The sequence below is a fragment of the Macaca nemestrina genome, chromosome 2 (genome assembly GCF_043159975.1).
Source record: "Macaca nemestrina isolate mMacNem1 chromosome 2, mMacNem.hap1, whole genome shotgun sequence".
Classification (NCBI taxonomy): domain Eukaryota; kingdom Metazoa; phylum Chordata; class Mammalia; order Primates; family Cercopithecidae; genus Macaca; species Macaca nemestrina.
In genome coordinates, this window is record NC_092126.1 from 154,936,832 (window position 1) to 154,958,084 (window position 21,253).

General features: G+C 51.5%; 1 non-coding gene across 1 annotated transcript; it reads right to left on the bottom strand.

The window, feature by feature from the left end:
- Positions 1-15,528: 15,528 nt before the first annotated feature.
- LOC112425941 (small nucleolar RNA U13) lies at positions 15,529-15,636 on the bottom strand. The gene has a single exon (XR_003017148.1). It is a non-coding gene; the product is annotated as a small nucleolar RNA U13 (small nucleolar RNA).
- Between the last annotated feature and the right edge of the window lie 5,617 nt (positions 15,637-21,253).

A 21,253-nucleotide genomic window follows, 5' to 3' on the forward strand; every position in this document is an offset into this window, starting at 1 on the left:
CTCCGTGTAGCTTCTCATTTTCATCGGCACAGCATGGGGTCACGGCCCACAGCTAGGTGGGGACTGTCTGCTGGCTCGGGTCCCAGTGTTTTGCCACTCAGGTTGCAAAAGTAGCGAATCCTTCAATGCCAGCACTCAAAAGTTTGGCGGGTGGGGGAATGAGATGGGAAAGTGGACATTTAAAGTCCAAGTAGAAGCTTGCATGCTTGCATCCTTGAGGCTCAGGGATGAGAGGGCACTGCAAGGCACCCAGCCTTACCCCACAAGCAGAAATCCTGCCAGCTGAGCGTGGGTCCTAGTCTAGTTTATAGAATCGAGTCTCCCAGACAAGAAAGGAGAGGGGCTGGCGGTCCTTATCCTGGCCCATTTTATTCCCTGGGCCCTTAACTGCCTCATCCTGAGCTGGGTGCCAAGGTTAGAAGGCAAAAGTGGGGTGGGGGGATCTGGGAAGCAGCATTGTCCTCTGGGCCTGTGGCTCAGAGGTATCACAGTGACAAGAGAGCCAGGGCTAGGACTGGAGGGGCCAGGTGATCTTCCCTAGCCAATCCCAGTCCATCTGTGTCAGCCCAGCTCTGCCTCACAGCCTCTTTAGCACGGGTGCCCCCAGAAATAAGCAGCTCTTGGACCCACGAGCAGGGCTGCATCGGGGCGTGGTCTAGCTCCCAGGCCAGGCCAGGCAGGGCTCAGTGTAGTCCCTGGGCCAGTGAGAGGCCTCCCCCATGCCTCCCTGCCCTCTGCACTAAACACTTTCCCAGCAGGCCTGGCTGAGGGCAAGAGTAGGCCTTACAGCAGTGCCACGGTGACCCAAGAGGCAGGGTTGGGGCCCCGACGGGTTCCCCCGCTGAGACTGAGACAAGCAAGGGCTTGATGGTGGTGGTGGAGCCAGCATCTCACCTGCCAGGCTTCCTTTTGGGCAGGGAGGCTACCTGTGGAATGCTGAGCCTGGTTCTGCAAGGGAGGAAGGCTGCCAGGAGCTGGGGGGCTGGCACCTGCACTGAGGGGAGTCTGGGTGCATCAGATTGGGGGACACCAGAGGTGAGGCTGCCTGGCTTCCTTCCTCAGCAGCTTTGCTTGTGGCAGGGGCAAGAGTGGAGCTGAGTGGGGTCTGGGTTCTGCCCCTGCACCTCCACTGCAGTGCCTGGGCTCTGCTTGCAGGGCAGACAGTGCCTGGCACTGAGGGGTGCCCTCAGACTCCACTGGGACTGGATATGTCGTGGGCAGTGCCTTCCTCCAGCCCCACAACCTTTCTGCTGGGGCTGATGTTTCTGGGGTCACATGGTCAGGAGGGGCTGAGCTGGTCTTTCACCGCAGGCCCACACTGGAAGAGAAGTCGCATGAAGCCTGTCCTTGCAGAGCCCCTCTGTTTTGGGGAGAACGGAGCATGCATGGGGTCTTGGGAGCAAAGGCCTGGGACTCCCTGTCTGAATTTCAGCCCCAGTTCCAGGGCAAGTCCCAGCCATCTGAGCATAGTTACTGGTACTGCCCACCACCACCCACTGCCCACCTCTGAAAAGCCCGGCTCTCCTACTCTGCTTCCAGGCCGGGGCCTCACAGTTGGGGCTGTTACCTTCCTCAGGGCTTAGGGAGGGAGGGAGGGAGGACATGGACAGGGCTCTCCACCCTGGCTCCTTCACAGGGATGGTAGCTGACCGGTGATGGGTTCATTTGTCACCTTGGGACTGTGAGCCACCTCCATTTCTCACCCCCCAGGCAGGAGCAGCCTCACTCCAAGGGCTTGGCCTGGAAAGGCAAACGCACCTGGGACTCCACGTTCCTTCCCCTGCTGCCACTGTGCCCCTGTCCCTCCACCCCAGAAGCCCTGACCTCTCATTTGGTCACCTTGCTGTCCTCTGGGCTTCTCTGCCCAGGTCACCCAGTGGCAGGCCTGGGCCCTCAGGATGTTTCAAAGGCCCCACAGCTCTGCCTGGCACCCTGTCCCTGGAGCACCTCTGTCCTGTCTGGGCCAACTTGGCCTCCCTGCCCCATGCCCTCCCCTGGCTCTTACCAACCTGCCCTTTTATTCATGCCATTTGGGGTCACAGATGGCCTAGCTGGACACAGCTCCTAGAACTGGCCCCAGGGACCCCTTGGCAGGAGCAACCCACCCCATAGTCGAGGTTCCCCTACCCCTGGGTCCTGGGCTGAAGCCATTTCCTACCCAGAAGCGTTCCCACCCACTCTCAGGCACAAAAGCCGGTCAGGGGCTCAGGGCCTGTACCTGGGGTTGCAGGGGCTCCTGCCCCGCTGTATCCCACCGGGAGGGGGCCCCACTGCCCTTCCGGTCCTTAAAACGGCTGGGAGAGAAGATGTGGAAGTGTGTGAGACAAAACAAAACTGGCTTGTTTCCTCCCCTTGGCAGGCAGGCTAAGCTCTCCTGGCAGCCCAGGCTCCGGGGTGGGAGAACAGTGTCATCTCTTCCTTTGTTGACAAATTGCCAAAGAGTGGGAGCAGGTAGGGTCAGGGGCTGGAGTGCAGGGGAGGGGGCAAGGGTGGAGGTGACTGGCGGGGGGAAGCAGAGGGAGGTGGGCTGAGGCCTGGGTGGGGCCAGTGTGATGCTGGCTTAAGGAGCTGGAGGGTTCCTAATACACATTGCATTCAGTTTATCTTCCTAAGAGGCTGTTGGAGTTGGGGCCTCCTCCAACAGGGACCCTCTGACCCCTGCAGGGCCTGGACTTGGAGTGAACAGGGCTTCAGGCAGCCCAAGTATTCTATTTGCATTTGGTAATTTTTCATGTCACCTATTTATGAACATATAAATCTTTATACCAAATCTATTTTTTAAAACATGGAAAAGTTGCCTTTATGGAAACTTGGCAGAGCCAGTGTACACATTCCTAAACCATTAAACAGATTTCTATAACAAGCCACTGCGCCCAGGACTGGTTCTCTCATCTTTGAGCCCAGAGGCAGCCCAGGTGGCCATGTACCTCAACTAGTCTCCAGGCCCGGGGTGGCAGACATGCTGCCCCCTGCCAGTCTGCTGCCCAGAGCCCTGTGAGACCTTCCCTCTGTCCCTAAACCCCTAGGGGACCCCCTGAGCAAGAAGCAGTCGGTGCCTGAGGGGCAGGGGAAGCTTGGGCTGGGTCCCTTCTCTGCCAGGGACACCCCAGGTTCCTCCCATTGGGCTTGTATTGGAGAGGGCTCAAGGTTCTCCCCATCCCTGGATCCTGGGCTGAAGACATTTCCTACAGAGAAGTGTTCCCACCCCGTCTCAGACACAAACGCCAGTGTCGGGGCTTAGGGCCTATGCCTGGGGGTTGGGGGGCTCTGACCCGTTATTCCAAGTTAGGACCTAAGAACACTCCTGTGATGTGACCAGTGCGGAGATGTTACCAGGCACACAGTGGATGCTCAGGTTAGGTAAGTGCCTGAATCAAGTCTCTGGCACCGGGAAGCCCATGAAATCCATAGCCCGCCCACCAGTATAATCAGGGGTCTATTCCTGGTCACTCAAATAAGGGGTTCTCTGTTGAAAGGGACTCAGAACAGCAGGGCTGCTGGTCGGTCACCCTGAGGAAGAAGAGGGGGGCCCGGCAGTGCTGCACCCCCTTGCCAAGCCTGACTCAGACAAACTGACATGATGGGGCTCAGAGCAGACTGCCATTGAAACCCAGGTGCGCCCTGACTGTCCTGTGGCACTGGGCAGGTCATTTCCCCTCTCTGGGCCTTGGTTTCCTCAAACATGGGATCCGATTCCCTGTCCCATTTGCATCCCGGGGAACCCTGAAGAGACCCCAGGAGGGGAGTGCTTTCTGCACTGAAAGCCTGGAACAGGGCACTGGAAGAGGAAGGCCCAGAGCCCTGGCTCTCAAGACAGGCCTGGCTCCAGGCAACTGTCATCCTTCCCAGGGAGAAGGAAGGCCTGATGTCTGAATTCCCCATTCTCTTCTGAATGCCAGGAAGCACCTAAGTGCACGTGTGCCCCATGGAAGACAAACTCATAACCAGGCCTGTCCGAGCCCGGTCACCCCCACACTCCGCAGAGGCTCAGACCAGGGTCAGTCTGTCCCTAGGGCCCTCTAAGGCCTCTGCCCAAACCACAGGACTGCCCAGACCCCAGAGCAAACTCAGACAGCACAGGTCACTCCTTGACTTCAAAGTATAGAAGCTGAGTCTGGGGCCCAGAGGGTCTTGCTCAAAGCCCCCACGATGTTCACTCCTGAGCCCCCACCTGCAGACCCAAGCTGGGTACTGGGTCCCAGAGGTGAATCTGCCTTGCTCCCTCCAAGGGCTCCCAAAGCTCCAACCTGGACCCCTCTCCTCCCTGCACACATTTGCCTCTGGGCTGGGATTGGCCAGCCCTGCCCTCAAGGAAACCAGGAGGCAGGGGAGCCCTTCCCTATCCTCATCTATATCGTGGCTACTCCCATCCCCACCCAGTGCACCCACCTCCTGCCAGGGTCTCTGCCCCAGCCTCCTCCTGACCTAGTCCTGCCTTGGCCTCTCCTTATGGCCACAGAGAGCATCCTCAAGCAAGCAAGTCTCCTAGCCACTAGGTCTCCACTCCCTCACTCAGACCCTTTCCATGGTCCTTGTGGCCCTCGGACTCCTTAGAGAGGGCCCAGCACTGGCCACTCTCCCGACTCAGCCACACACAGCCACACGAGGCTCTGCCACCTTCAGACTGAGCTGCTCCCCGTAGACCGACCATCCCAGGCCTTCTGCTGTGTGATGGGCTTCTCCAAGCCAAGAGTTCCTGTTCCCAAACAGCCTGAGCTGGAGCCCCAGGCCCCAGGAACAGCCATCTGGCCCTGACCCTGAGCTCCCAGACACTCCCATGACCCTGCAGAGGGCAGGAGGCCAGGCCCCATCTTGCCCAGGTGCTGCAGCTGCTGACCATGGTTCCCCACTGGAGAGCTTAGTCCCAGTTCAGAGGAAGCTCTGGACTCAGTTCATGTCCACTGTGCTCTCAGCAGGCCACGGTGCGGCCCACTGCAAGAAGCCCTGTCTACAGCTGTGGCTACAGAGCCCACACTTGGGGCTAGGGCTTCAGGGACTCCCCTGCAGGAGGGCAGTGCCCCTCAGTGACTGGCCACACATAAAATACCACTGTCACCTCAGAGCAATCGGCCCAGGGAACAAGCTGCAGACATGGAGGTTTCCCTTTCATATCACATTTTAAAAATTTGTTTCTTAGCACAACAATTGTATCTGCTGTATTTTGGCCCTTCACTCTGCCAGGAAGCTCCACAGTCTGTGCTGGTTGGAGGGAAGCAGGAGAGGTGTGGCCCATTGAGAAGGTAGCACATGGCAGAGGAGGCTGGGAGAGGGGAGAGTGTGGCCAGGTGGCCCCGAGGGAGCTCCCTGGAGCCGGGTAAGTGGAGCCTGCCTGCTCCTGCCTTGCTCCACTTGTGGTCCGTGGGCCAGCGGCGTGGGCATCATCCAGCAGCCTATAGAAAAATGCAGAACCTCAGCCTCTACCCCAGACCTCCTGAGTCAGAATCTGAATTTCAAGAGGATACCCAGGGGGATCCTCATTGTGTGCACATGACTGAGGAACTCTGGTCAACACAGCCTGCTCACTGCACAAGCATGGCCCAGGGTCAGACCCTGACATCCTAGAATTTTCAGGTTCTTCCATTGGCCTGAAGGATCTTATCCATTTATGTCTTGGTCAAGTGTCTTTTCCTTCCTTCCTACAAGTGCCAACTTCATCTGCAGACTTCAAGGTCAAAGGGCTCACAGCGGCCAGGCATGGTGGCTCAAGCCTGTAATCCCAGCACTTTGGGAGGTCAAGGCAGGCAGATCACGAGGTCAGGAGATCGAGACCATCCTGGCTAACGTGGTGAAACCCCTTCTCTACTAAAAAAAAAAACAAAAAAGTTAGCCAGGCCTGGTGGCAGCCACCTGTATTCCCAGCTACTTGGGAGACTGAGGCAGGAGAATGGCGTAAATCTGGGGGACAGAGCTTGCAGTGAGCCGAGATCGCGCCACTGCACTCCAGCCTGGGCAACAGAGCGAGATTCCGTCTCAAAAAAAAAAAAACAAAAACGCTCATGGCTCGCTCCTCAGCAAGGCTCAGACTCCATCCCACAGCCAGAGACAGCACCATGAATGGAGTCAGCAGGACCCCTGCATCACCCTGACACCCAGACACTCTCCCCAGGGCACTTTCATCATCCAAATGCTACTCTGCCTGGAAACATGCAAGCTTGTCATCCCTAATGGTGTTTTGTTGTTGTGGTGGTGGTGGTGGTTGTGTTTTATTTTCTTCATGTTACCTTGTCTGAGACCTAATATGGTCCTTAATCTCTTCTTGATCCTTGACCAACTTGACACTGTAAACTCTTTGGGCAGAAAAGACATAAATTCACATATAGATGCCAAATCATCTAGATACAGATGCAGAAGTCAGGGAGGGGCCTGAGGGTTACAAATGCTGAGAACTAGACTTCCAGGCAGCCCTGATTTTCAGGCCTCTCTCGTGATCTATGGCAATCTGCAGTGTCTGAGTGCTGACCCCTGGGGATCCTGGGGGCACAGTGGCTGCTTCTCCTCAGGTTTCCTCTGCTAGCCCCACTATGATCTGTGGAAGCGGCCACTGCCTCCTTCCACTCTCTACCTCACAGAAGCATGTTGGCATCTCTTCCCCACAGTCACCTCCCCTCATTCCCTTTGTCCTTGTGGATTTGTCCCTTTTTTTTTTTTTTTTTTTTTTGAGACGGAGTCTTGCTCTTTGCCCAGGCTGGAGTGCAGTGGCGGGATCTCGGCTCACTGCAAGCTCCGCCTCCCGGGTTCACGCCATTCTCCTGCCTCAGCCTCCCGAGTAGCTGGGACTACAGGCGCCCGCCACCTCGCCTGGCTAGTTTTTTTGTATTTTTTTAGTAGAGACGGGGTTTCACCACGTTAGCCAGGATGGTCTCAATCTCCTGACCTCGTGATCCGCCCATCTCGGCCTCCCAAAGTGCTGGGATTACAGGCTTGAGCCACCGTGCCCGGCCGGATTTATCCCTTTTTAAAAATAGGTCGGGTGTGGTGGCTTATGCCTGTAATCCCAGCACTTTGGGAGGCCAAGGTGGGCAGGTCACGTGAAGTCAGGAGTTCAAGACCAGCCTGGCCAACACAGCGAAACCCTGATTCTACTAGAAATATAGAAATTAGTCAGGCATGGTGGTGCACATCTGTAATCCCAGCTACTTGGGGGGCTAAGACAGGAGAATCGCTTGAACTCGGGAATCAGAGGTTGCAGTGAACCCAGATTGTACCGCTGCACTCCAGCCTGGGTGACAGAATGAGACTCTGTCTCAAAAATGAATAAATAAATAATACAAATTTAATTGAATTAAATTTTAAAAATAAAAATAACTGCCAAGGAATTCTGGTGGGGTGTAGGTAGGGAGAGGAGACTCCCTCTCCCCTGTGTGGTCAATATGCCAAGTGTAGCTGGAAGCCTGGGGCAGACTCCAGAGGCATCCCCACAGCGCAGGTTGTCTGTGATGGTTGTCTCTTGTGACAGTTGATCATACGAACTGGGTAACTCTTGTCACACCCAAATAAAACAGAGTCCAGAAGTGGGGGGCAGGATGGTGGCACATAACACTGCTCCAGGAATGTCATTCTCTATAGCCTGGCTGCTGAGGTTGCCTGCTCCAACCTGAAACCAGTTTTTTGTTTTGTTTTGATTTGTTTTTTTGAGTTGGAGTTTTTGCTCTTGTTGCCCAGGCTGGAATGCAGTGACGTGATCTCAGGTCACTGCAACCTCCGTCTCCTGGGTTCAAGCAATTCTCCTGTCTCAGCCACCCAAGTAGCTGGGAGATTACAGGCATGCGCCACCACGCCTGGCTAATTTTTTCTATTTAATAGAGATGGGGTTTCACTATGTTAGTCAGGCTGGTCTCGAACTCCTGACCTCAGGTGATCCACCTGCCTTGGCCTCCCAAAGTGCTGGGATTACAGGCATGAGCCACCACACTCAGCCAAAGCCAGTCTTATCTGATAGGTACTGACACCACCCGCTGCAACTCTAAGATGAGTTTCACACTCTGTCACTCACCAGTTAGAGCTGGCCAGTGTCCCCAAATTTTACTGGTGCCAGTGAACTTTCCGAAAAACAGTATGTACCATTTCTCCTTTTTATAACACCTCTAACCTCCTCTTTGTTCTTCAGACATATTGAAGACCACTTACTTGGTCTGTGTGTAAGACCAAAATTGCTTCCCACATAAAATGTTAAATGTAGAGATTTGTCTCTATATTTTAATCCTTGATTTTGACACTCTGGAAGGTGCTCTTCTGGCTGTACCCAGCCTTCTGCTGAAATTGCTCATGAGGAGTTTCAGGTGGTGTCAGCCTCGTCTCTTCCTTTGTTAAGTTCCTCAGAAAGAAATTTGCAAAGATATTCATAGGATGAACTGAATTTAGAGGTTCATCTGGGAGACTTGAATCTTGCTGTCATGAACGGGTACATTTTTTGTTTATTCAAACCTTCTTTCTGTTCTCAACAACATTTTGCTATCATTGTTTTTTAACAAACCAAATTTTAAAAACTTTTAGAGATAGAGAGTCTCACTATGTCCCCCAGGCTGCTCTCAAACTCCTGGCCTCAAGAGATCCTCCCGCCTCAGCCTTCCAAAGTGCTAGGGTTACAGGTGTGAGCCACCGCACCTGGCCAATAAACCAAATTTTAGTACCCCACGAAAGTTCTGGATCTGTGTGGTACAAACAGGCTTTTAAGAAGTCCTCAGGCTTGTCAAAAGCCCACGGGGCAGGGGCAGAGAAGCCGGGAGGATTCTGTTAGACTCATTTATCTTATATATAAGGTACTGCCTAGAAGCTTGAAAAAAGGGCTTAGTGCTAAAAACGTTGCAGAATCGTTACTCAACTTTAGAAAACTTACGGTAAAATATACAAACAGAAAACTCACCATCTTTGTCATTTTTTAAGAGCACAGTTCAGTAGTGCTAAGTCTGTTCCCATTGTTAGGCAGCCAGGCTCCAGAGCTTTCTCACCTGAGAACTGAAACTGTACCCACTTAACAGCTCCACATGCCCCTCCCCGAGTCTGTACTCTAGACTTTTTAAAGGCAGCTGACTGGGTGACTTCAGTCACAAAATAAAATTACCCACATGTTTGCTGAAGGATACAACATAAATATATAAATACTTGATTTTTTTTTTTTTTTTTTTTTGAGACGGAGTCTTGCTCTGTCGCCCAGGCTGGAGTGCAGTGGCCGGATCTCAGCTCACTGCAAGCTCCTCCTCTCGGGTTCACGCCATTCTCCTGCCTCAGCCTCCCAAGTAGCTGGGACTACAGGCACCCGCCACTTCGCCTGGCTAGTTTTTTGTATTTTTTAGTAGAGACGGGGTTTCACCGTGTTAGCCAGGATGGTCTCGATCTCCTGACCTCGTGATCCGCCCGTCTCAGCCTCCCAAAGTGGTGGGATTACAGGCTTGAGCCACCGCGCCCGGCCAATACTTGATTTTTTAAAAGCCTTTCTGTGAGATAATTCGACTTTCTTTTTTTTTTTTTTTTTGAGACAGAATCTGTCTCTGTTGCCCAGGCCGGAGTGCCGTGGCACGATGTTGGCTCCCTGCAACCTCTACCTCCTGGGTTCAAGCGATTCTTCTGCCTCAGTCTCCTGAGTAGCTGGGATTAGAGGCATGTGCCACCACACCCAGCTAATTTTTGTGTTTTTAGTAGAGATGGGGTTTCACCATGTTGACTAGGCTGGTCTGGATCTCCTGACCTTGTGATCCTGCCGCCTCGGCCTCCCAAAGTGCTGGGATTACAGGTGTGAGCCACCGTGCCTGGCCAATTCAACTTTCTAAACTCAATGGAAGGAATGATTCTTCAAGTTATGATGGAGGTCCATGGAGCTTTTCTGAAATGGAGGACATCAGGTAAAGAGTGTGTATTCCAGGCTCTGGCCTTGGTCTTATTGACTGACAGGTAGCTGCAAACCCAGCAGGCTGGGTGAATCGCAGAGCCTGTTTTTTCCCTTTTATTATGGAATCTTTGTAAACCGAAAGCCTCAAAGTTGCCTCCCCTCCCCTCCACTCCCCTCCCTTCCCCTTCCCTTCCCTCTCTCTTTTCTCTTTCTTCTCTTTGTTTGAGACAGGATCTCACTCTGTTGCCCAGGCTGGAGTGCAGTGGTGCAAACTTGGCTCTCAGCAACCTTCGCCTTCCGGGTTCAAGCGATCCTCCTGCCTCGGCCTCCTAAGTAGGTGTTACTACAGGTGTGCGCCACCATGCCCGGCTAATTTTTGCATTTTTTTTTTGTAGAGATGAGGTTTTGTCTTGTTGTCCAGGCTGGTCTTGAATTCCTGACCTCAAGGGATCCACCAGCCTTGGCCTCTCAAAGTGCTGGGATTACAGGCATGAGTCACTGCACCGGGCCTCAAAGTTGTTTTCTAATTAATAGGAATACAAAGACCCCAAATAGCAGCATAAAATTGTATCTATATCCCTGTAAAAGTCTGAACAAAAACAGAACAGGATATCTGTGCGGTTGCACTGCCACCCTGAGGTGCCACCTGGCTCCAGTCTCTGCTTCCCACTGAAGGGGTGGCCTGCCCCTCCACACCTGTGGGCGTTTCTCATTGGGTGAAACAAGAGACTTGAGAAAAGAAATGAGACACAGAGACAAAGTATAGAGAAAGAAAAAGTGGGCCCAGGGGACCGGCGCTCAGCATACAGAGGACCCATGCTGGCACCGGTCTCTGAGTTCCTTCAGTATTTATTGATCATTATCTTTACCATCTTAGAAAAAGGGAAGTGACAGGATAATAGGATCATCGAAGGGAGAAGGTCAGCAGTAAGACATGTGAATAAAGATCTCTGTGACATAAGTTTAAGGAAAAGTGCTGTGTCTTGATATGCATATGCAAACATCTCCATAAACCTTTTTAGTGCATAAAGAGCAGCATTGTGCTAGCAAGTCCCACCTTTCGCCCTAAGGCGGTTTTCTCCTTTCTCAGTAAACAGAACATACAATCGGGTTTTACACCGAGATGTTCCATTGCCCAGGGACGGGCAGGAGACAGATGCTTTTCTCTATCTCAACTGCCAAGAGGACTTCTTTCCTCTTATACTAGTCCTCCTCAGCACAGACCCTTCACAGGTGTCAGGCTGGGGGACGATCAGGTCTTTCCCTTCCCACGAGGCCATAGTTCAGACTATCACATGGGGAGAAACCTTGGACAATACCTAGCTTTCCTAGGCAGAGGTCCCTGCGACCTTTGGCAGTGTACATGTCCCTGGGTACTTGAGATTAAGAGAATGGTGATGACTTTTCACAAGCATACTGCCTTCAGGCACTTGTTTAACAAAGCACACCCTGCACAGCCCAAAATCCTTTAAACCTTGAGTCACCACAGCACATGTCTCTTGCAAGGACAAGGTTGGGGTAGGGTCACAGATTAACAGCATCTCAAATACAGAACAAAATGGAATCTCTTATGTCTACTTCTTTCTATATAGACACAGTGACAGTCTGATCTCTCTTTCTTTTCCTCACACCCACTCCACAGGAAGTGGAAAGGGAGGACCAGTCACCCCTTTCCTTAAGGGCACGGCCCGAAGCACCTGCCTGCATCCCCTTGCCTAGGACTTGGTCACATAGGCGCAGCTCACTCAGGGCATCTGGGAAATGTCTGTATTCTGCACGGCCCTGTGCCTGGCTAAAATTCTATTCCCATGGAAGAAGGGGAGGACAATTCAGAGACCAAGTGAGCAATCCTTGCCACATTGAGTGATCCCTGCCCAGCTTGCAAGGGTGGCCAGAAAAGGCCTGGTGCTTTGGGTTAACTAAAGAAGGCTTTCAGTTCCATCTCCCTCAAATGCAGCTGTGTTGCCTTGGGAGCCTTTCTTCCTCTAAGCATAAGTTTTCTCATTTGAAAAAATGAGGATAATTCTTCTTATCTTGCAGGGTTTTCTGAAGATTAGAAATGATATATATTGCTGAGTGCGGTGGCTCATGCCTGTAATCCCAGCACTTTGGGAGACTGAGGAAGGAGGGTTGCTTGAGCCCAGGAGTTCAAGACCAGCCTGGGCAACACTGCAAGATCCCATCTCTACCAAAAAAAAACATTAGCTGGGCATGGTGGCACGTGCCTGTGGTTCCAGCTACTCAGGATGCTGAGGTGGGAGGATTGCTTGAGTAGCAGAGGTAGAGGCTGCAGTGAACCGTGATTGTGGCACTGCACTCCTGCCTGGGCAACAGAGTAGGAACTTGTCTCAAAAAAAAAAAAAAAAAAGAAAAAGAAAGAAATTATATGTAATGCATATATAATAATGACATATGTGAAACAAATGGCTGGTGCTTACCAAATAGGTGTTTCCACTGTAATTAGTACTGCCAAGTATATTATTATTATTAATAATTTTTTTTTTTGAGACAGAGTCTTGCTCTTTCACCAAAGCTGGAGTGCAGTGGCGTGATCTTGGCTTACTGCAAACTCTGCCTCCTGGGTTCAAGTGATTCTCCTATCTCAGCCTCCCAAGTAGCTGGGACCACAGGCATGTGCCACCACACCCAGCTAATTTTTGTATTTTTAGTAGAGATAGAGTTTCACCCTCTTGGCCAGGCTGGTCTCGAACTCCCGACCTCAAGCCTTCCAAAGAGCTGGAATTACATGAGTGAGCCACTGTGCCCGGCCCTGCCAAGTATATTATTCAGCAAACAAACATTACAGACTGTGATGGTTATTTTATGTGCCAACTTTGCTGGGCCCTGGTATTGAGATATGTGGTCAAATATCATTCTGGGTGTTTCTGTGAGGGTGTTTTGGATGAGATTAGCATTTGAACATTGGACTTTGAGAAAAGCACATTGCCCTCTGTAATTGGGTGGGCCTTATCCAGTCAGTTGAAGGCCTGAAAAGAACAAAAAGACTGACCTCCCCTGAACAAGAGGGGATCTGCAGCAACATGCTTTGGACTTGACCTGTGATTCTGTGTCCCCAGGTCTCCAGACTGCTGGTCCAGCATGCAGGTTTTGACTTGCCAACATTCATCATCATGTGAACCAATTCCTTAAACTCTCTTTCTGTACACACTTCTTATTGGTCATTTCTCAGAGAACCCTGACTAATACACGGATGCCAATGTTTACTTTCCAGGGGACATTCAGACATGGGGTCAATCCTTTGCACTCCAGAGTATTTGTAATGATGATTTCTGCCCTGCTGACTTTTTTCCTTTATTCATCCAGCATTTTAGAGCCAACTTTATTTTAAGTGGGGTGAGGAGAGGAATGAGAGGGAAGAGGGAAAATTCTTGCTATTGAAAATGCATCTGGGGGCCAGATGAGGTGGCTCTCACCTGTAATCCACCACTTTGGGAGACCAAAGCAGCTGGATCACTCGACATCAGGAGTTTGAGACCAGCCTGGCCAACATAGTGAAACCCTGTCTCTACCAAAAATACAAAAATCAGCCGAGCATGGTGGCAGGTGCCTGTAAACCCAGCTACTCAGGAGGCTAAGGCAGGAGAATTGCTTGAACCTGGGAGGCGGAGGTTGCAGTGAGCCGAGATCATGCCACTGCACTTCAGCCTGGACAACAGAGCAAGACTGACTCCATCTCAAAAAAAAAAAAAGAAAAGAAAATGTATCCGGGGCCAAGCATGGTGGGTCATGCCTGTAATCCCAGCACTTTGGGAGGCCGACATGGGTGGATCACTTGAGCCCAGGAGTTCGAGACCAGCCTGGCCAACATGGTGAAACCCCATCTCTACTAAAAATACAAAAATTATCTGGGTGTGGTGGTGCACACCTGTAGTCCCAGCTACTGAGGAGGCTGAGGCAAGAGAATCACTTGAACTTGGGAGGCAGAGGTTGCAGTGAACCGAGATTGCTCCACTGTACTCCAGCCTGGGCAATAGAGCAAAACTCTGTCTCAGAAAACAAACAAACAAACAAACAAACAAAACAAAATGCATCTGAACTTTGACCCTCCAAATGAACTTACTTTATTTATTTTTTTTGAGACAGGGTATCACTCTGTCATTCAGGTTGGAGTGCAATGGTGCAATCTTGACTCACTGCAACCTCCCTCTGCCTTGTGCCTCAGCCTCTCGAGTAGCTGGGATTACAGGTGTGTGCCACCACGCCCAGCTGGTTTTTGTATTTTTAGTAGAGACAGGGTTATGCCATGTTGGCCAGGCTGGTTTCCGTCTCCTGGCCTCAAGTGATCCACCCACCTTGGCCTCCCAAAGTGCTAGGCTTACAGGCTTGAGCCACCGCGCCCGGCCTAATTTTTGTATTTTTAGGAGACATAGGGTTTCACCATGTTGGCCAGGCTAGGCTGGTCTCAAACTCCTGACCTCAGGTCATCCACCCACCTCGGCCTCCCGAAGTGTTGGGATTACAGGCATGAGCCACTGCACCTGGCCTGTTTTGCTATTTGACCCCTCCAAATCTCATGTTAAAATGTGATTCCCCAATGTTGGAGGTGATGCCTGGTGGGAGGTGGGTCATGGGAGTGCACCCCTCATGGCTTGGTGCAGTCCTCACACCAATGAGATAACGAGTGAATTCTCACTACATTAGTTCCCAAGAGACCTGATTTTCAAAAAGAGCCTTACACCTCTCTCCCCTCTTTCCTGCTCCCTCTCTCACTGTGTGACCCACCAGGCCCCCTTCACCTCCACCATGAGTGAAAGCTACCCTGAGGTCTCACTAGGAACAGATGCTGGTGCCAGGCTTCCTGAACAGCCTGCAGAACCATGAGCCAAATAAAGCTATTTTCTTTATCAATTACCCTGTCTCGGGTATTCCTTTATAGAGACACAAACAGACTAAGACATAATGCCATTTGTGGGGGTAGGGGGGACTTGGAAACAACCTAGATATCCCAGAAAAGGAGTGGCATAGAAATGATCTTCATGAAGGAGTTGATTGAAGTAGTGACTAGAATTCTAATATTGATTGGAAAATGCCAGTAAGTGAAAAAAACTGAATAGCTGTTTATCATTGCAATTTCCCACCCAAACCTAAATGTTCCTCAATAAGAGGTGAATTAATAAAAATAAAATGAATACAATAAAATTAAAAATGACTAAGTAGGCCAGGCACGGTGGCTCACGCTTGTAATCACAGCACTTTGGGAAGCCAAGGTGGGCGGATCACTTGAGCTCAGGAGTCCGAGACCAGCCTAGCCAACACGGCAAAATCTTGTCTCTACAAAAATATATTAGCCGGGTATGGTAGCATGCTCCTGTAGTCCCAGCTTCTCAGGAGGCTGAGGCAGGAGGTTAGCTTGAGCCCAGAAGGTCGAGGTTGCAGTGAGCTGAGATCGCACCACTGCCTCTCAGCCTGGGAGACAGAGTGAGACTCTGTCCCAAAAAAAAAAAATTGACCAAGTAAAAACAGATGAACCATGAAAATATATTCTCAATTACTCTCATAAATAAAACAATCTTAAATATATATTTAAATATGTGGGTGTGTATACACACACGTACCCACCCACATATGTATACATACACACACATTTTGGGGAGAAAGCCTGGAAGGATATTCAGTCAAAGTTAGGAAGAAATATCTCTCTGGAGGGTGCTGGATTTCAGGCCTTTTATTATCATTTTTCATGTCTGGTAGGTAATGTGCTGACATCATAACAAGGTTTGAGAGAAGCACTTCTCACTCACACAAGAACGAGAAAAGCCAATTATCACACTTATAAACTACAAAAGCCTCCTAATTTTCTTTGTAGTTTTAGAGAAAAATTTTTGGTTATGATCATGAGTTAGTTATATATAGCCAGGAAAATCAATAAAGCTATTTCCATTCTTTAAAGAAGGGAAAAAGTTGGGCTAGATAATTTGTGTGGTTGTGATCTCAACCACATACAACTGTTCAGAGAAGGACACCAGAAGGAAATACTGTAATGGTGAGCCCCACTGTTTCCTCCGTGCCTTCAGTGGTATGTTTACTTGCTAAGAATGTATCTTTTCCAGAGGTAGAAAAGAGAAAAGCTGGGATGCTTAGACTAATGTTGTGTTCATAGTGACTGTCTTTGGCTAAGGGCGCTTACAGAGATTGCTCTATTACTTAAAAAAAAAAATTATTGCTATGTATTGTGGTAAAACATACATGGCATGGGCCGGGCGTGGTAGCTCACGCCTGTAATCCCAGCACTTTTGGAGACAGGCAGGTGGATCACTTGAGGTCAGGAGTTCAAGACCAGCCTGGCCAATATGGCAAAACTCTGTCTCTACTAAAAACATCCAAAAATTAGCTGGGCAAGGTGGCGCATGCCTGTAATCCCAGCTACTCAGGGGGCAGAAGAATCGCTTGAACCCAGGAGGAGGAGACTGCAGTGAGCCAAGATCGGCCTGGGTGACAGTGCAGTGGCGTGATCTTGGCTCACTGCAACCTCCACCTCCCAGGTTCAAGCGATTCTCCTGCCTCAGCCTCCCAAGTAGCTGAGATTACAGGTGTGCGCCACCACGCTGGCTAATTTTTGTATTTTTTTTTTTTTTTTTGAGACGGAGTCTCGCTCTGTCACCCAGGCTGGAGTGCAGTGGCCGGATCTCAGCTCACTGCAAGCTCCGCCTCCCGGGTTCACGCCATTCTCCTGCCTCAGCCTCCCGAGTAGCTGGGACTACAGGCGCCTGCCACCTCGCCCAGCTAAGTTTTTGTATTTTTAGTAGAGATGGGGTTTCACTGTGTTACCCAGGATGGTCTCGATCTCCTGACCTCGTGATCCGCCCGTCTCGGCCTCCCACAGTGCTGGGATTACAGGCTTGAGCCACCGCAATTTTTGTATTTTTAATACAGAGAGGTTTCGCCAGGTTGGCCAGGTTGGTCTCAAACTCCTGACTTCAGGTGATCCACCTGCCTTTGCCTCCCAAAATGCTGGGATTACAGGCACGAGCCACTGTGTCCAGCCTTGCAATTAAATATTAATGAAGGAAGTGGCCGGGTGTGGAGCCTCACGCCTGTAATCCCAGCACTTTGGGAGGCCGAGGCGGGTGGATCACGAGGTCAGGCGATTGAGACCATGCTGGCTAACATGGTGAAACCCCGTCTCTACTAAAAATACAAAAAATTAGCCAGGTGGCCAGGCGTGGTGGCTCACACCTGTAATCCCAGCACTTTGGGAGGCCGAGACGGGCGGATCACGAGGTCAGGAGATCGAGACCATCCTGGCTAACACGGTGAAACCCCGTCTCTACTAAAAAATACAAAAAACTAGCCGGGCGAGGTGGCGGGTGCCTGTAGTCCCAGCTACTTGGGAGGCTGAGGCAGGAGAATGGCATGAACCTGGGAGGCAGAGCTTGCAGTGAGCTGAGATCCAGCCACTGCACTCCAGCCTGGGCGACAGAGCGAGACTCCGTCTCAAAAAAAAAAAAAAAAAAAATTAGCCAGGCATGGTGGCGGGTGCCTATAGTCCCAGCTACTCGGGAGGCTGAGGCTGGAGAATGGCGTGAACCTGGGAGGCAGAGGTTGCAGTGAGCAGAGATCGTGCCACTGCACTCCAGCCTGGGGGGCAGAGTGAGACTCCATCTCAAAAAAAAAAAAAAAAAATTAATGAAGGAAGTAATATAGTCTAGCTTTCCTGTCTGAATTTGATCCACTGTTTTAGAGATCCATCCAAGAAAGTAACACTTTCCCAAGATTTTGAGACATTTCTCAAAACCTGGAGTAGAGGTCCTCACTGCTTATTATCCAGAAGGATTGAAAATGAGAACTGCAGCCCCAGAGCCGGTTAGAAAGCTGACAATTAGAGGCCCAGGTGCTGCTGAGTCCCAGCGGACTTTCCATGCCACCAGTCACCCTCCCAGCATGGGCTGAGCTGAGCTGGGACAGAACTTCCACCCTCCGCTCACCTCCATTTCTAGCCAGTCCAAGTCCCAAAACCTCAAAAATAGGGAAGCCAACAGTGCAGCCTTCAGTCTGTGGCCAGAGGCCCAAGACCCCTGGCCAGCCACTGGCATAGGTCCAAGAGTCCAAAAGCTGAAGAACTTGGAGTCTGACATTTGAGGGCAGGAAGCATCCAGCAGGGGAGAAAGATGAAAGCCAGAAGACTCAGCAAGTAGAGTCCTTCCATACTCTTCTGTCTGCTTTTATTCTAGCCGAGCTGGCAGCAGATTAGATGGTGCCTACCTAGACTGAGGATGGGTCTGCCTCTCCCAGTCCTCTGACTCAAATGTTAATCTCCTTTGGCAACACCCTCACAGACACACCCAGGAACAATACTTTATATTCTTCAATCCAATCAAGTTGACACTCAATATTAACCATCACAGCCACTGACTGAGATCTGGACAGCAAATGTGCAAGCATGATCTGTGCCCCTCAGGGCTGGCCATGGGCATCATGCAGTCCTCTTTGTTCTCTGCTCTCCCACTGGCCAGGAGCATGCAGAAGAGGGGAAGGACAGTTTCAGAAGCTGGGGAGGACAGTTTCTAGAAAGATAGACTTGCCACTTGTGCCCAGTGCTGCACTATTAGCCGGCAGGCTTGAGCTCCACTTCCATAACAGACACCGTAGCATGTTGTCTTGCATGTTGAGAGTGGATTCCATGTTACAGCAGAGAAGGAGGCCTCCCAGTGAGCAGGTGGCCAGCAGAGAGGCCTGTGATCAGGAAGAGCGGCCGGATGGGTGGGTCAGTGGTTCTAGCTGCTGGTAAAATTACCCTACACAGACTGGGTGCGGTGGCTGCTCACGCCTAGTAGTCCCAGCACTTTGGGAGGCCGAAGCTGGCTAATCAGTTCCTTGAGTCCAGGAGTTCGAGATCAGCCTGGGCAACATGGCCAAACCCCTTCCCTACAAAAACTACAAAAATTAGCTGGTGTGGAGGTGCATGCCTGTGGTCCCAGCTACTCGGGAGGCAGAGGTGGGAGGATCGCTAGAGTCCAGGAGGCCGAGGTTGTGGTGAGCCATGATCGCACCACTGCAGGAGGTCAGTGTGAGGCTGGTGTCAGGGGAGGTGATGTGGACGGCTCTGAGGGAGAGGAGATCGTGTGAATTGCTGGTGAAGTTACCCGTGCAGGGGTATGTTTGGCCAACCATGCCTGTGGTTGGGGGAGGCACTGAGGCTGGGGCTGGTGATGTTGAATGCTGAAATTTTATCCCTAGTGTGCTTGCATTAGGAGGTGGGGCCTTTGGAAGGTAATTAGGGCCCTTATAAAAGTGCTTGAGGTTGGCCAGGTGTGGTGGCTTTGGGAGGCCAAGGCAGGAGGATTGCTTGAGCCCAGGAGTTTGAGACTAGTTTGGGTAACAAGGTGAAACCCCATCTCTACCAAAAATTAGTTGGGCGTGGTGGCGCATGCCTGTAGTCCCACTACTGGGGAGGTTGAGGCGGGAGGCTGCAGTGAGCCATGATTGCACCACTGCGCTCCAGCCTGGGCGACAGAGCAGGACCATATCTCAAAAAAAAAAAAAAAAAAAAAAAAGAAAGAAAGAAAGAAAGAAAAAAAGAAAAAAAAAAGATGTGTATGAGGGAGCTGGCTGCCTCTTCTATCCCTTTCGCCCCTTCGCCAATGAGAGGAAGAGGGCCCTCAGCAGACACCAAATGCCAGTGCCTGGATCTTGGACTTCCCAGGCTTCAGAACCATGAGAAATAAATATTCACTGTTTTTACAGTACCCAGACTGGCATTTGGTTGAAGCAGCAAAAACTGGCGAAGGCAGACAGTGACCTTCCAGGGAGTCACCGTCTCCTAGGGTGCTTGTGTGGCCAGCCATCCACCTTGGGAAGTCCCTGCCTGGCCTCAGAGGCCTCCACCCTCCCCACCCACAGAGGACTTGTTGCCCAGGCAGCCTGCAGCTTCCTGCTGGACCGAGCAGGACAGGGGCCTGGAATCGCTGGTGGGTACACATGGCCTCAGGAAGGCACCGAAGGAGGGGGATCTGTGTAGCACCCCGTGTCGGGGGTTGGGGACTGAAGGGCCTTAGTTCCAGGGTCCCCCACAGGCCTGGAAGCTTTCGAGGGAGCACGTGTGAAAGAGAATAAGCAGGTAACCTTGGGCCTGCACCCTCCTCCAAGCAGCAGGTCACACAACAGCTCCCTCCCTACAGGCTCCCACAGGGAAACCCAAGAGTGACCCATGGGAGGTGCTGCACGCAAGCCTTGAACACACCTGGTGCCCAAGGAGCAGATGCCAGCTTTTACGATTGTTCTTAGGCAGCCGTGTCACAGCGGAAATCGCAGGCTCAGCCTGATCCAGTTGGCTGATGTTCTATTTGTCCTGCCTATGTATTTCCTAAAATTTCTTATTTAGTTGCCAACACTTAAAGACTTCAGAGAGTTCACATAACAATCTAGCTTTCTGACCTCTCTGGAAGAACGGGACGCCTGGCACCTGGGCCCCCATCTCTACATGGTGGCAGTCGGCTGAGCCCCTCTGGATGGAACACAGGCTCCCTGGTTTGCCACATTCCCTACCACTCCTTACTGGCCCCCACCTCCGAGTTTGGGGTTCCTGCTCCGACCTGAGCTCTGTCAGTCAGTGCCCTCCAGCTGCACTCTAAACCTGCTTGGGCTACCTGGTGGAATCTTCCGACCCACAGGCCCACCCAAGCTGGTCTGCTGGTTACATATACATGCAGCCCCTCGAGGGGTGGAGTCCCAGTGTAATTATATTTGGATTTGGCTTGGCCAGTAACAGGCCCATAAATGTTACCTCATGTGGTGGAGAAAAGTTTATGATTTTAACATGTGGCACCAGGATTCCTCAGAGGGGCAGAGCTGCCTTGTTTGAAGGATTTGGTGATCAGGGCTTGGGGTAGGAGGGGGCCCCAGGGTTTGGAGGTGCAGATGTTAGCCCTGTAGGAGCTTGTCTTCCATGAGAGAGGGATTTGTCTTGTTTCTGGAGAAGAGTAGACAGGAAAAAAAGGAGAGAGAAGACAGAGGAGAGGACGGGGCCAGGTGAGCCCCAGCAGCCTCATGGCCAAGGTGGAGTGGTCGGAGGCCGCGACAGAAAAGGGCCCGCCAAGCCATTTCTGTCATGGGGACGGAAACCCTCCTCTCCTCCCTCCAGGGGCCTTTGGGACACCCTGCTCTGCTCACTACTGTGCTGGGAGAGCGAGATTTCTGGGGAATGTGGTGAGGGCTGGGCCCCAGTGTGAAGCTGGCCTGGGCTGTCCAGGGTGACCCACACCAGAAGCAGACGGCTGAGGCCATGAGACCCAGAGTCCCAGGTCCTGGCTTGGGATGTCCAGAGATTGTGTAATTAAGGGTGAAAGGTGGGGGAGGTGGGCAGTCCATTTTACTAACAACTTGAGGAACAGGGAAGCCCCAATTGATGTCTGGTTATGACAAAATGGAGCCAGGTTTTCAGAAGGAGACAGACTCAAGTGCCGAAAG